This window comes from Trichechus manatus, unplaced genomic scaffold, assembly GCF_000243295.1.
Source record: "Trichechus manatus latirostris isolate Lorelei unplaced genomic scaffold, TriManLat1.0 scaffold00123, whole genome shotgun sequence".
Classification (NCBI taxonomy): Eukaryota; Metazoa; Chordata; class Mammalia; order Sirenia; family Trichechidae; genus Trichechus; species Trichechus manatus.
Genome location: NW_004444059.1, coordinates 687,664 through 700,414, shown reverse-complemented (window position 1 = coordinate 700,414; position 12,751 = coordinate 687,664).

Below are 12,751 nucleotides of genomic sequence, written 5' to 3'. Positions count from 1 at the left end.
ATGGATGTGATATAGGCAAGACTGGGAGCTAGCAGGGTAAGAATCGAGGCTTTGGGTAAGAACCAAGAGTCCTCATCTGGACCTGTTAAGTTGAAACATCTGGGACACCTCATATAGAAATGTCAAGTGGGAACAGTTAAGAGGAGGGCTGGGCTGGAGTCAGACACATGGGCCTTGCCATCAGTGGATGGTAGCTAAAGCCCTGGAAACACAGAGAGAGCTGAGGAGAAGGCCCAGGACCAAGCCCAAGGAGCACTGGCATCACAGCTGATTTGAAGAGGAAGCTGTCAAGAAGAGTGAGAAGGAGCTGCCAGCCAGGCAGGAGGAAAACCACGAGAGCACTATTTGGGGAAACCAAGAGAGGAGAGGGTTTCAGGGTGGGGGTCAACTGGGTTAAAGCAGCTGGGAGAATACATGAGGCAGAGAAGTATTCACTGGGTTTGGGAACTAATACGCACAGTTGTAGTGGAGAGGTGAGAGCAGAAGCCAGACCAGAGGAGGCTGAAGAGTGAGTGGCTGGGGAGGAAGTGGAAGTAACAAGTGTAGCCACTGTTGTGAGGAGTGTGGCATGAAAAGCAACAGAATAATGGAGTGTGGCTGGAGGGGTGTGGGGTATGTTTAGTGCTGATGGGAATGTTCTGGAGGAAACAGGAGCATAAAAACTGAAGGAGAGAGGGGTTAACCCTTCCCAGAGATGCCACCTGCCTTCCCCACTGGAGATGAGGGGACCTGGACTCAGACACAAGGCCTCTCCTGCTCCCAGGCGGGAGTAGAGGATGCAGGCCGGATGGAGGGGAAATGCCGAAGCCTGGGGTGGAGAAAGCCGGAGAGGGGAGGACCCTGCCTTTGCTCTGGAAATAGAAAACTAACACTGGTAACTGAGTAACTCCTGGAGAGGAGGGCAAAGGCACTGGCGGAGTCTGAAGGAACAAAAATAATCCGTCCTGCTTGGGCAGCCAGGCAGATCGGATGTAGGGGGTGGAGAGGTCTGGCCTGTGGTCCCTTGGGTCCCCAGCACCCCTCCCTGGCCTGCAGGGGCAGGCATTGCTCCTCTGGGTCTTGATCTGCCATAGGTGGAGCGGTGGCTCCCGGTGGACAGAGCATCCTCACACAGGCCATGCACTCAGCACCCAGGCTGGTGATGACACTTTCCTCTTCCTCACAGCCACTGACTGCTCTGAACTCCAGCCTGCGCACCACCCACTCATACAGCGCCACTTGGCGCTCGCCAGGCAGAAAAGGCCAATGCACAGGGTTTTAGAAAGGTCACCTTCAACCCCACTTCCCGCTGCCTCTGACCAGCCAGCTGGCCAAATCTCAGCTCGCCACCTACCCCTTCAATAAGCAGGCGCTCCAGGTCTCCCTCTGCTCAGATCCAAAAAAGTGTGCCTCAAATCTTGCCTTTGCCCCCGCCAACCACACACGCGCACACACACAACTAGGTTATAACTTCTGCAGAAGGGATGCTGATTTTCTATCAGTACCTGTGAGCTGATTGAGTGAGTGGTTGGATTTGAGGGTAAAAGCTTCTGAACAAGGATCTGGGCTCTCTGCCCTGTTTTCTTCAGTGTCACTGTCCTTCTTCACCTTGGGGTGGTGGCTACTGCATCTCTCTGACTTCATCTCTAGCTCCCTAGGCTCACTTCAAAGATTGCAGGAAACAAAAGGTACATCTCCTCAGCCAGCAGATAACACCCTGAGCTGGAGCTGAGAGACGGCTGATGCTGACTGGGCCCAGGTCCTGCTCCTCTCCCATAGTAGGAGTGGGGGTGCCATCTCTGAGGAAAGCAGGGCTTTGTGTGGACGAAGGTGCCAGGCTCCAGAAAAGGGGGGTTGGGCCCGTGTCTCCTGAGGAGGAAAGGAAGGTGAGAATCACTGACCTGAGAAGTTTCCGTGAACTCTGGCCATGAGGGAGAAAGGAGCGAGAGAGAGCAGGGAGGAGGGTGGGCCAGGTGCAGGGGAGGAAGCAATCTCACAAAGTTCTAATTGGGCCATTTGGTAGACGGGTGCACTGGACCTGCGCTGAGAAATGAAGAGGGCTGGGAACCACTTGTCATCCTTGGGCTGGAGGGGAAGCACAGGCCAGGATGACCATGGACAGCCACACGGTTTACCTGCTGGATGAGGAACTGGAGGGGTTTGGAGCAAGGGGCGAGTCCTGGGTGAGAGGAGACAGCTCGCCTGGAATGACTGAGAAAGCTGTGCCCACCCCCCCATCTCCATGGCACCAGACGCAGGGGTACATTCTGTTTATAGGTAAACCTGTGGGTGTGAATGAGAGACAGAAGGGGTCACAGTTGGTCCGCGGAGGCACTGACTCTGCCGCTTCCCCCTCCCCCCACCCGCAACACCTCCCTCCAGAGCTGATGGGAACAAGGAGGCCAGAGTTTCCAGTTATAAAAACTGGGAAGGAACAATCAAGAACAAAGATCAAGGCTTTGGATTTTCCATGACACTTGTACAGGGGCGGGGGCACCATGCCTACTTGGCACAGCTCCCATCCCCAATGCCCTCTGGAAAGCAGGAAGTTGCCATCTGGGCACGGTGCAGCACCTCCTCACCATCAGCATGGCGCCCTCTCCTGGGTCAGCCGTGGCAAGAGGCAGGCTCTCTTCCATGCTAGGCTGTCTGAGCAGAGCCTCAAGCGTGTCTCTAGATCCACTTACTCCCGGTTCTCTGAGGCCAGAGAACTGGGAGGCAGGGAGCTCACCCAGCAGCACCCTAAACCTACAGCACTCTGCAGAGGTCAAGGGGTCAGGAGGGATGAGGGGAGGGCGTCAGGAGACAGAGAACCAGAGAAAAAGAGTGTGGACTTTGGGTAGGTGGAGGTTGCATGGGGTGAAAGAGGCAGAGATCTGAATCCAGTTGCAGGAGGTCAAAGGGCAGCTGGGACTGGCTGCTCTTAGGGCTGGGCAGACATTCGAGGAGCCAGTCCCCTTCGGCTCCCCCCTTTTCCTTGCACCTTATTCTCACAGCTTCTAGAAGACTCGGGAGCTAGGACATAGAGGGGTACATGGAAAAGGTAGCCAGTTAAACAAATGATGGCACATCTATTAATATAATACTCTTCAGCTAGTTTTTAAAGAAGTGGTTGTGATCAGCTGCTAACCTAAAGGTTGGAGGTTTTAACCACCCAGCAGCTCCTCAGAAGAAAGGCCTGGCAACTGCTTCCATAAAGATTATAGCTAAGAAAACCCTAGGGAGATGTTCTATTCTCTAACTCATAGGTCACCCTGAATAGGGCTGACTCATGGTAGCGAACACAACAACAAACCCATACACACTGACAGGGAAGATGATCAAGGTACAGTGAGTGGGAAAAAAAGCAGTAGAAAAACAATAAGTAGATTCTGATGCCATTTTTTAAAAAAATAATTAAACGTAACACATTTGGATATGTGTATCTAAATAACTGTATATTTAAATATGCTTTAAAAAGTAGAAAAGGATAAATGCTAAATTGTTCAAAGATTAAGTTGTTCGGGGTAGTTTAGATTAGAATGACAGAGGAGGAGAAACTTTTATATTATTTGAAATTTTCCCAAAAAGCATGTATTGTTTTTATAATTTAAAAGAAAAAAAAAATCGTGGGTGGAGGAGATGGTTGAGAACAATTCAAGTATGTAAATACAGCCGGCATACACACACGGACGTGCCAGGTGTGTGCGGACATGCCAGGTGTGCACGCACATGCACACACACACACACACACACACACACACACACACACACACACTTGGACCATCAAGGAGGGCACACCTGGTAAACCTGGCAAAAAAGGGCACACACTTGGCTCAGGTGCATGCCCACAGTCCCGGGTTCCCTTGGCATGTGTCAGGGAGGGCCTGAAGTTCTCTCTAGGCATCCCACATCAGCACCTGACCCCCCACTCACCCACCGCCTGCTCTTCTTGCTTCCCCAGCCTCCAATTTATACCCTCTGGGTCCCAACATGGGAAGTCAGGAGAGCCAGTGAATCCAGGTGGGGCGCACCCAGCCTGGCTATCAGGGTGAGTATAGAGTGGAGCAGGCCAGCCTTGTGGCCTCCCCCAGGGGCTGGCCCTTCTCTGGTCACTGGAGCACTGGGACCCCTCTCTCCGATGCCAGGGCTGGCCCAGGGTGTCCTGTGGATTCTGGTTTGACTGAGGAACCACTTTGGGAAATCAGCCAATCTGAATACAGTACAGGCTCTGCCATTTACTTCTTGGGTAGCTTCAGACCAGTTATTTAATCTTTCTGACCCTCAGTTCCTTCGTCTGTAGAATGGGAAGAACAGGGTTGTTGTGAAACTCAGAGGTGATAATAACTGATAAACTCTAAATGCTTTGGAAGAAAATCAAGCAAATGACCATCACAAAAGTCAGGAGGACACTGGTTACCTCTGGGGCAGAGGGATGAGGTTGCGATCAGGGAAGGTGCATGGGGACTTCAAGGGTGCTGGCAATATTCTATTTATTGGCTTGGGTGGTGGAAACATGGGTGTTTGATTTATAATTATTTATTAAACTGTACACATATGTTTATGATATCTACACTGTATTTCACAATAAGAGAAAGTTTTCTGGAACATTTGGAAATTTTCATGCTCAGTATACATGTAAGATAGTATTAGGAAGTGTAAGTTCCCATTTTCATGCACTGCGAGGAGCCTTTGGGACTCTAAGTTTTGCCTAATTTCCCAGGGGATCAAAAGCGGATGGAGAGAGCAGCAAGTTGGCAGCCTGAGTTAGCTGGGTGGCAAGGATCTGCTAATAACTAGAGATTTGGGTTATAAATTTAGACCAGGATTGTTTTCCTTGTGGGGGTTGGCAGGGGGATGCCTAGGAGGGCAGAAGTGCCTGAGCAGTGTGTATCACTTTGGGGAAGGTCTTTCTCTTTTCCACACCCAGCACCCCATGTTCATCAACACCATGTCTCCTTCCTTGGTCCTCAGCCCCAGCACTTCCTCACCCCGCTGGCACCCCCCCTTGTGTCTGGAAGGTCATGTCCCTAGCCTTCCTAGCCTCCATATCCCCAGGCTTTCCTGCTCCCCTCATTTCTGGCCCCCTAATACTTTGAGGAAATCTCTGCCACCCACACCTCCTCAAAGCTTCTAGAGCAAAGTCTGCACAAGGGTATCACCTCCCAGCTCCCTTGGACTCCACAATCACCCCAGAACTAAAGCCAAGGGAGCCCTCAGGAGAACACAGGGCGCAGACAGACTGCCTGCGTGCCGCGGAGGCCCCCCTGCTTGGTGCCCAGCCCCGAGACCCCATGCTGTGCCCTGGCACCCACCGGCACCAGGCAGCCCTGAGGGCTGAGCCCACCCTGCCATCAGAGGCCACAGGAATTTCCATGTGAGCCTGGCAGGACACTGCACGGTGACTGTCGACTCCCTCCCTCAGCATCTGACTTGCTTCCTGTCTCTTTCTGACTCGGCTTCTGTTGGACTCTGTGATTTAGTTTCTCTCCCATCACGGTTTTCTGTGGGTCTCTGTCTCTGCAATCCTCCTCAGCTAACAGTGGGCAGCACGAACCTTCTCTCTGAGGCCTTCTATCTGCGTGTGGGGCGGCCCATGGGTCTGCAGGCCCACCTCAGGCGCCCAGCCCCCACCCAAGGTGACTGAGGTGAAGATTTCCGAAAAGAGCCCAAGGGTCTTAACGGCAGCGGCAGCGCAGGGCTGAAAGGGAAGAGAAAGCTGATAAAACCTGAGGCGCAGGAGGATGGAGGCAGGGCAAGAGGCTAAAGGGAAGTTTGGGAGCATGTGCACTGTCAGGGGAATGAGGAATAAATGAGGGAGTGGGAGAGGCAGGAGGGGAAGCTGTCTGAGGTATTATGTTACCAGAGCTAGGAAGGAAGTTGAATTCTGGAGAAAACAAGGCCTTGGGTGAAAAAAAAAAAGGTGGGTGGCAGGGGTGGGTTCTGACATTAGGAAGTTTTTTTCTTTGTCTAACCTCAATCCTGCCTGCTGCAGAACTAGCTCTTTCCAACTTGCTCTGTACTGCTTTATTCTTGCATCCTCAGAATTCAAGTACGGCATAAAGTGAAAGCATACATTAGAGGTGTTTGTAGCGGCAGAGAATCTTCTCTTTGGCCTATAAAGCCACCAGGCTGCCCTCTCCCCACTCTCTACCTACCATCTGATAGCTCCTCAGCCCCTGGACTGGCCTTGTCCGGAGGCCAAGCTATGGACAGTGGCAGCTCCAAGCATTTAGACAATCTTCCTTTCACAAGCTTATTTATTATTATTCTCCCACCTCCCCATCCCTTCCCCACCAGCTGCTTAAAATATTTTTCAAGCAGAAAAATCCAACCACAGCTTGAAACCAACCCTAAAGTTAGTCTGGAAAGTGGGAGCTGCCAGGGAAAATTGCCGGAGCTCAGGCGGGGCTGTGAGAGGCAGGACCTCAGCCACGAAGTCAGCCCCGCTCTGTAGGGGCCTGCAGGGGACAGCTGATGGGGGGCAGAGATACGTGGGCCCCACTATCATCCCATGAACATTAATCGAGAACCTGCTGTGTAGCAGGCCCTGCTCTGGGACTGTGAGGGACACAAATTGGCTTAAATAAGAGACTAACCCTGTCCTCCAGGAGCTACAGGCTTAATAAGGAGGCAAGGCACAGACGCAAACACTCCAATGGCAATAATAGCATACGCTTAAATAGTGTTTAGGAGTCCCTGGGTGGTGCAAATGATTAAACGCTCAGCTGTGAACCAAAAGGATCCCCCCCACCTGGGTACACCTTGGGAGAAAGTCATGGCAATCTGCTTCCAGAAGTTCACAGCCATGAAAACTCTACAGAGTGCAGTTCTACCCTGAAACACATAGGGTCACGATGATTCGGAATCGGCTTGATGACAGCTTATAGTGTTTACTAATGTACGAGGTCCAGGCTGAAGCACTTTACAATGAATTAACTCATTAAAACCCTCCAACCTTGTAAGGCAGGTACTATTATTACCCCCATTTTACAGAAGAGGAAACTGGGGCACACAGAAGTTAAAACTCTCATAACAGTTAACACCCAAAAGGAACACGCTGCTTAGAACAGTCAGTCATACGAGATCAAATGGGGATTATCTGCCCAAAAGCAAAGATGAGAAGGCAGGAAGGGGTAGAAAATCAGGGCAAAAGAAAAGGGGGAAACCAGGGCGGAAATGGGGAGAGTGCTGACATGTAGTGGGGAATGAAGCCATGGTCATGAAACACTTTATGGTACAAACTATCGAATGGGAAACTGATTTGCTCTGTAAACTTTCACCTAAAGCACAATTTAAAAAACAAAGAAGAAGAAAGAAACTTTCCTTACAGCATACAACTAGTAAGCAGTAGTCAGGATTTGGACCCCGGGAGTCTGGCTCCAGAATCCATGCTCTTCACTCTGTGCTAAGCTGCCTCTCTACAGTCATGCAAAGGGTGAGGCAACACCCCATGAGAGAAGTCCCCGACAGAGGGTTGGAGTCAAGGAGTGCTTCATGTAGCAAGTAATACATAAGCTGCATCTGGAAGGTTGGGGGTGGGGGGTTGCACCAACACACAGGTGCAAAGAGGAAAGGTATACAGCAGAGAAAGCTGAAGCAGGGGCAGAAACCCAAGCCCATCACGCAAGTCTCTCGTCTCAGCAGCCCAGTACCCCTTGGGGACACTGGCCCGGGGAAGATAAGCAGCCAGCAGAGCAGTGTTTCATGCTCCATCTCTCCAGCACCCTTAACCTGCTTTCTCGGCTCCTTGAGCACCTCCCTACCTGCTCTCAGTTCCCTCACTCTTACCTCTTGTGTCCGTCCCCTTGCAAATTTGTTCACAGGGAAGGGTAAAAGGCAAAAACCACACACTTAAACAATTCTTTATAATACAGATGTTTGGTGGCATCTAAATTTAGACAGAAACCACTAAGCTGTCTTGTTTGGGATGGATGGGCCCAGGAGGGTGGCCACACAGCCGGGTGGCCCCAAGAGACACAGTGGTGGATCAGTGGGCTGGAATCTTCTCTCTGCCCTGCCTCTACCTGTCTGGGTGACCTTTTCCAGGTCATTTGGCATCTCTGGGTCTCAGCTCTCTCTCTAGATCTGAAACTCACAGGTGATACTATCTTTTTTTGTGCTCCCTTCCAGGTCAGAAAGCCAGTGAACTCAGAGCTCAGCACTTTTCTCCATGCCTAAGGACTTTCCGCAGAATGATTGGCTGGATGCTCAGGAAGAATCCAAAGATGGTGGTAATCCTGCGGTGAGGCTGGTCTGGCTGATGTCTTGTGTGCCATCACGTGCAAGACTCTAAGGACCTGCTAATAGAAAATCATAATAATAATTTTTTTTCTAGTTGCCGTTGAGTCAACCACTCATGTGTGTCAGAGTAGAACTGTGCTTCACAAGGCTTTCAATAGCTGATTTTTCAAAAATCTGGAAGTAGATCACCCAGATTTTCTTCTGAGGTGCCTCTGGGTGGGCTTGAACCTACAACCGTTTGGTTAGCAACTAAGTGCATTAACCATTTGCACTGCCCCAATAACCAACATTTATTGAGTGCTTACTGCATGACCGGCACTATTCTAAGAGGCTTTCTTGGATTAATTTATTTAATCATCTCAACAACCCTTCCAGGTAGGTGGTACTATTATCATTCCTTTTGACATATGAGGAAACTGAGGCACAAAGAGGGTTAAGGACCCTGCCCAAGGTAACACAGCTAGTAAGGGGCTGAGCCAGGCAGCCTGGCTCTAGAGCCTGTGCTCCTAGCCACTGGAAGGAGGCAGGGTGCAAGCTGTCTATCATCAGAGGGGAGTGCCTGCAGGGCAGGGACTATGACCTGCTCATCACTCTCTCACAGTACCTAGCACCGTGCCTGGCACAGGTGATGCTTGTCATGAGGGCCAAGGCTCCCAGCTCCTTGGGAGGTTGGGTTGGCCTTGACTGGTATGTGTTGAGGTATGAGGAGGAGGGGACAAAGCTGTGAGTTCTAAAATGTTGCTAGGGCGCATGGATTTGTGCAAATTACCTCCCCCATGCCCATGATGGGATGGGTGAATGAATCTATCTAGCAGACCTGTTTGCAACCCTTTCCCAGCTCTACCAACTCAACTCCAGTCACAGCCTCCAGCTGCAAGTGACCACCTATCCCAAAGTAGACCTTGCCTGGGTGCATCTGGGCCCCAGGACAGGGAGGGAGCCAGCTCCTACCTGTCCCACCAGGTAAGAGCAGGCCAGGTCAGTCCTGCTTCTGTGAGAAATTCAGCTTCAGATGGTCTCCTTCCCTCTGCTCCCAGCTACCTCCTGAACCCTTATGTGGGGTAGAACAACCCCAAGAGTTTTAAGGCTGAGTCTCAGGAGTCTCTGGGGAGTACAAACAGTTAACATGCTCCCTGCTGACTGAAAGGCTGACAGTTTGAGTCCACCCAGAGGCACCTTGGAAGAAAGGCCTGGCAATCTACATCCAAAAAGTCAGCCATTGAAAGCCCTGTGGAGCACAATTCTACTCTGACACACAGGAGGTCACCATGAGTCAGAATCGACTCAACGGCAACTGTTGTTTTGTTGTTTGTTTGGTTTTGGTTTTGGTTTTTCTCAGTGAGAAGGGAAGAATTCAAGTCTGGAGATCCTGGCTCTCCAGCCTGGCTCCCGGGCCTCCTGTGCCCCCTGATGGAGGAACAGAGCTGTGCCTGGGCCTGCACAGTAGACTCCAGGCCCAGCCTCTCCACTACTCTCCTCCCTTCTGTCCTCTTTCCTCCTCCCCTCTTTATTCATTTAACTTTGACTGTACATCACTGGGTGCCAGGCATATGCCACAAAATGGGGACACAAAAATGACTGTGACACTTTCCTTGCCCCGAGGTGCTCTCGGTTCATTCACTCAAGTCACTCACTCATTTGCTGGACCAACCTGTGAAGCTCCTACTCTCTGCCAGGCTCTTTTCTAAGCTCCATAGTGATCATAGGGTTTTCACTGGCTGATTTTTTCTAAAGTAGATCGCCAGGCCTTTCTTCCTAGTCCACCTTAGCCTGGAAGCTCTGCTGAAATCTATCCAGCATCATAGCAACACACAAGCTTCCACTGACAAATGGGTGGCGGCTGTGTATGAAGTGCACTGGCTGAGAATTGAACCCAGGTCTCCTAAGTGGAAGGCAAGACTTCTACCACTGAACCACCACTGCCCCCAAGACAGACAGCCTAGTTAACAACCAATGATAATATAGTGGGGAAAGCACAGGTGTTAGAGGAGACAGACCAGAAGTGATGACAGCTACAGACACTGTGAAGAGCAGGCTGTAGGAGCACAAGAAGTGTGTATGTGTGTGTGTGTGTGTGTGTATGTGTTTAAAAAGAGAGAGAGAGTGGAGGCAGGAAACGGGTTTTCAGAGATTTCAGAGGGACATCTGGGCTGGGTTTGGACGATTGTGTAGGATCTCTCCAAGCATAGGAAGTGCGGTGTGGAATGGGGAGGGGTGGGGAAAAAGAACATCCTACACAGAGAGGACAGAACAAGCAAGGGCATAAAGTACTGGCATGTTTAGGGAGCTACAAATAGTCTGCTGTGGTCAGAGTGTCCAGTTAGTGGGAAGAGGGCAGAGAGAGTGTGGAGAAGGCCTTGTGAGCTGTGTAAGTTTTTTGAGTCTTATTCTGCCTTCTGTGAAGAGCCACTGAAGGTTTAAGAAACAGAATGATAGGACCACATTTGCATTTTAGAAAGGACCATAAGACTAGACCACTAGATTGATGGAGTATGAAAAAAGAGCCAGATGGAAGGTGGTCTGAGACAGTGTGGCACTTGTATCCCAGCTATGTGACATCGGGCAAGCCACTTCTCTGAGCCATGGTCACCTCACCTGTCAAATGAGCGTGGTGATACCCAGTTCATAGAGTTGTTGTAAAAGATTAAATGAGATAATGTGCGGGAAGTGTCTACTACAAGGCTTGACATTTAATAGCTACTCGGTAAACTGTAGAATTGTTTTCAGTCAGACAGTCTGCCAAGAGGGCTGCCACAATTGTGTAGGCAAAAGGTGTTGAGGGACTGAATTCAAGTACAACTGTGACAGTATGAAAAGAGAGAAGAAATCAAGAGCTCCTTCAGACGGTTGACTTTTGGGATGGGGTTGGACATTGAAACTCTAATCTCTTGGAGTTCATCTCTGCCTTCTGCTCTCAGGCACTGCCCTGTGACACCCTTATGCCTCATAACTCTCCCGTGTTGCTCCCTGGCTGCAGTTACACCCTGTATGCTGTTCACTGCTTGTCCACCTTTGGTTTGTCTGGCTAGGTCTCAGGCAGAATCTTCTTGGGGGTCAGGCAAAGGCCTTGCTGGCTGAAGCTGCGGGTGCAATGTCCAGAGCAGCAGTAGACACAGACAGGAGTTTAATGGAGGTTTCTGACAACAATCAGATGTTGATATTTTCAATCACCAGGGATGGCCCTGAAGCTGGCAACGGGGGTGAAGGAAGAGAGTGCTGGGGGAGATTGAACATGAAGAACTGGCTGACCATTGCTTGGGTTTCATCAAACACTTACTGCAGAGTTAAAATGCAACAAGCCTTCCTCTGGCCTACCCCTCAGGGACAGTTTTTCAAATTCCCCAACCCAGGCAGCCACCCCCTTGCACCAGCTCTTAACACAGTTCCCATTCAGGGGCAGGTCCAGAACTTCTAGAATGGGGTGCTTAGTGATGGCCATTCTGGGAGGGGAGAGGAAGGCAAGAAGTTTAGGTTACATTTGTATAGCACATGCAGTGTGTCTACTTAGAGTGTGTATTCATCTGAGGTTGCCAGATGTGGGGGAACTTCTGGCATTTATTAAGGGCTAGGGAGCCCAAAAGAAGCCCTGGGGCACAACAGTTAAGCGCTAGGCTGCTAACCAAAAGTTTGGCAGTTTGAACCCACCCAGCGGCTCCAGGAGACGAAGAGCTGGCAATTTGCTCCCATAAAGATTACAGCCTAGAAAACCCTAGGGGGCAGTTCTACTCTGTCACATGTGGTCACTGAGTCAAAATTGATTTGATGGTACTTGTCTTGGTCATCTAGCGCTGCTATAAACAGAAATACCACAAGTGGATGGCTTAAACAAACAGAAGTTTGTTCTCTCACAGTCTAGTAGGCTAGAAGTCCATATTCAGGGTGTCAGTTCCAGGGGAAGGCTTTCTCTCTCTGTCTGCTCTGGAGGAAGGTCCTTGTGATCAATCTTCCCCTGGACTAGGAACTTCTCAGTGCAGGGACCCTGGGACCAAGGACGCACTATTCTCTTGGCTCTTGCTTCTTGGTGGTATGAGGTCCTTGTGTCTTCCTGCTCACTTCTCTCGTTTATATCTCAAAAGAGATTGGTTTAAGTCACAATCTAATCTTGTAGAGCTCGTCAACATAACTGCCACTAATCCATCTCATTAACATCATAGTGATAGGATTTATAACACATAGGAAAATCACCTCAGATGACAAAATGGCGGACAATCACACAATACTGGAGACATGGCATAGCCAAATCAATACACATATTTTTGGAGGACACAGTTCAATCCATGACAGTGCCCAACAACAAAGGCCCCTAAAGCCCTAAACTTGGTGTTGACACCCACTCAATGTCAACCCTGGGAACAGTTGCTAATAGTGTTCAGAGACCAGGTATTAAGTGTCCTTGGCCTGCAGGTCCTCTTACAAGACAATCTGGTTCAGATGTTAATTTTAAGATGTTCGTTTGCATTTTGGTTTTCTCTGTATTTCTGTCCCCCCATCCCGAGGAGATAACTCAGGTCTTTGGATTTCTTTTATTCCTATGGGGTTTAAAAAAATT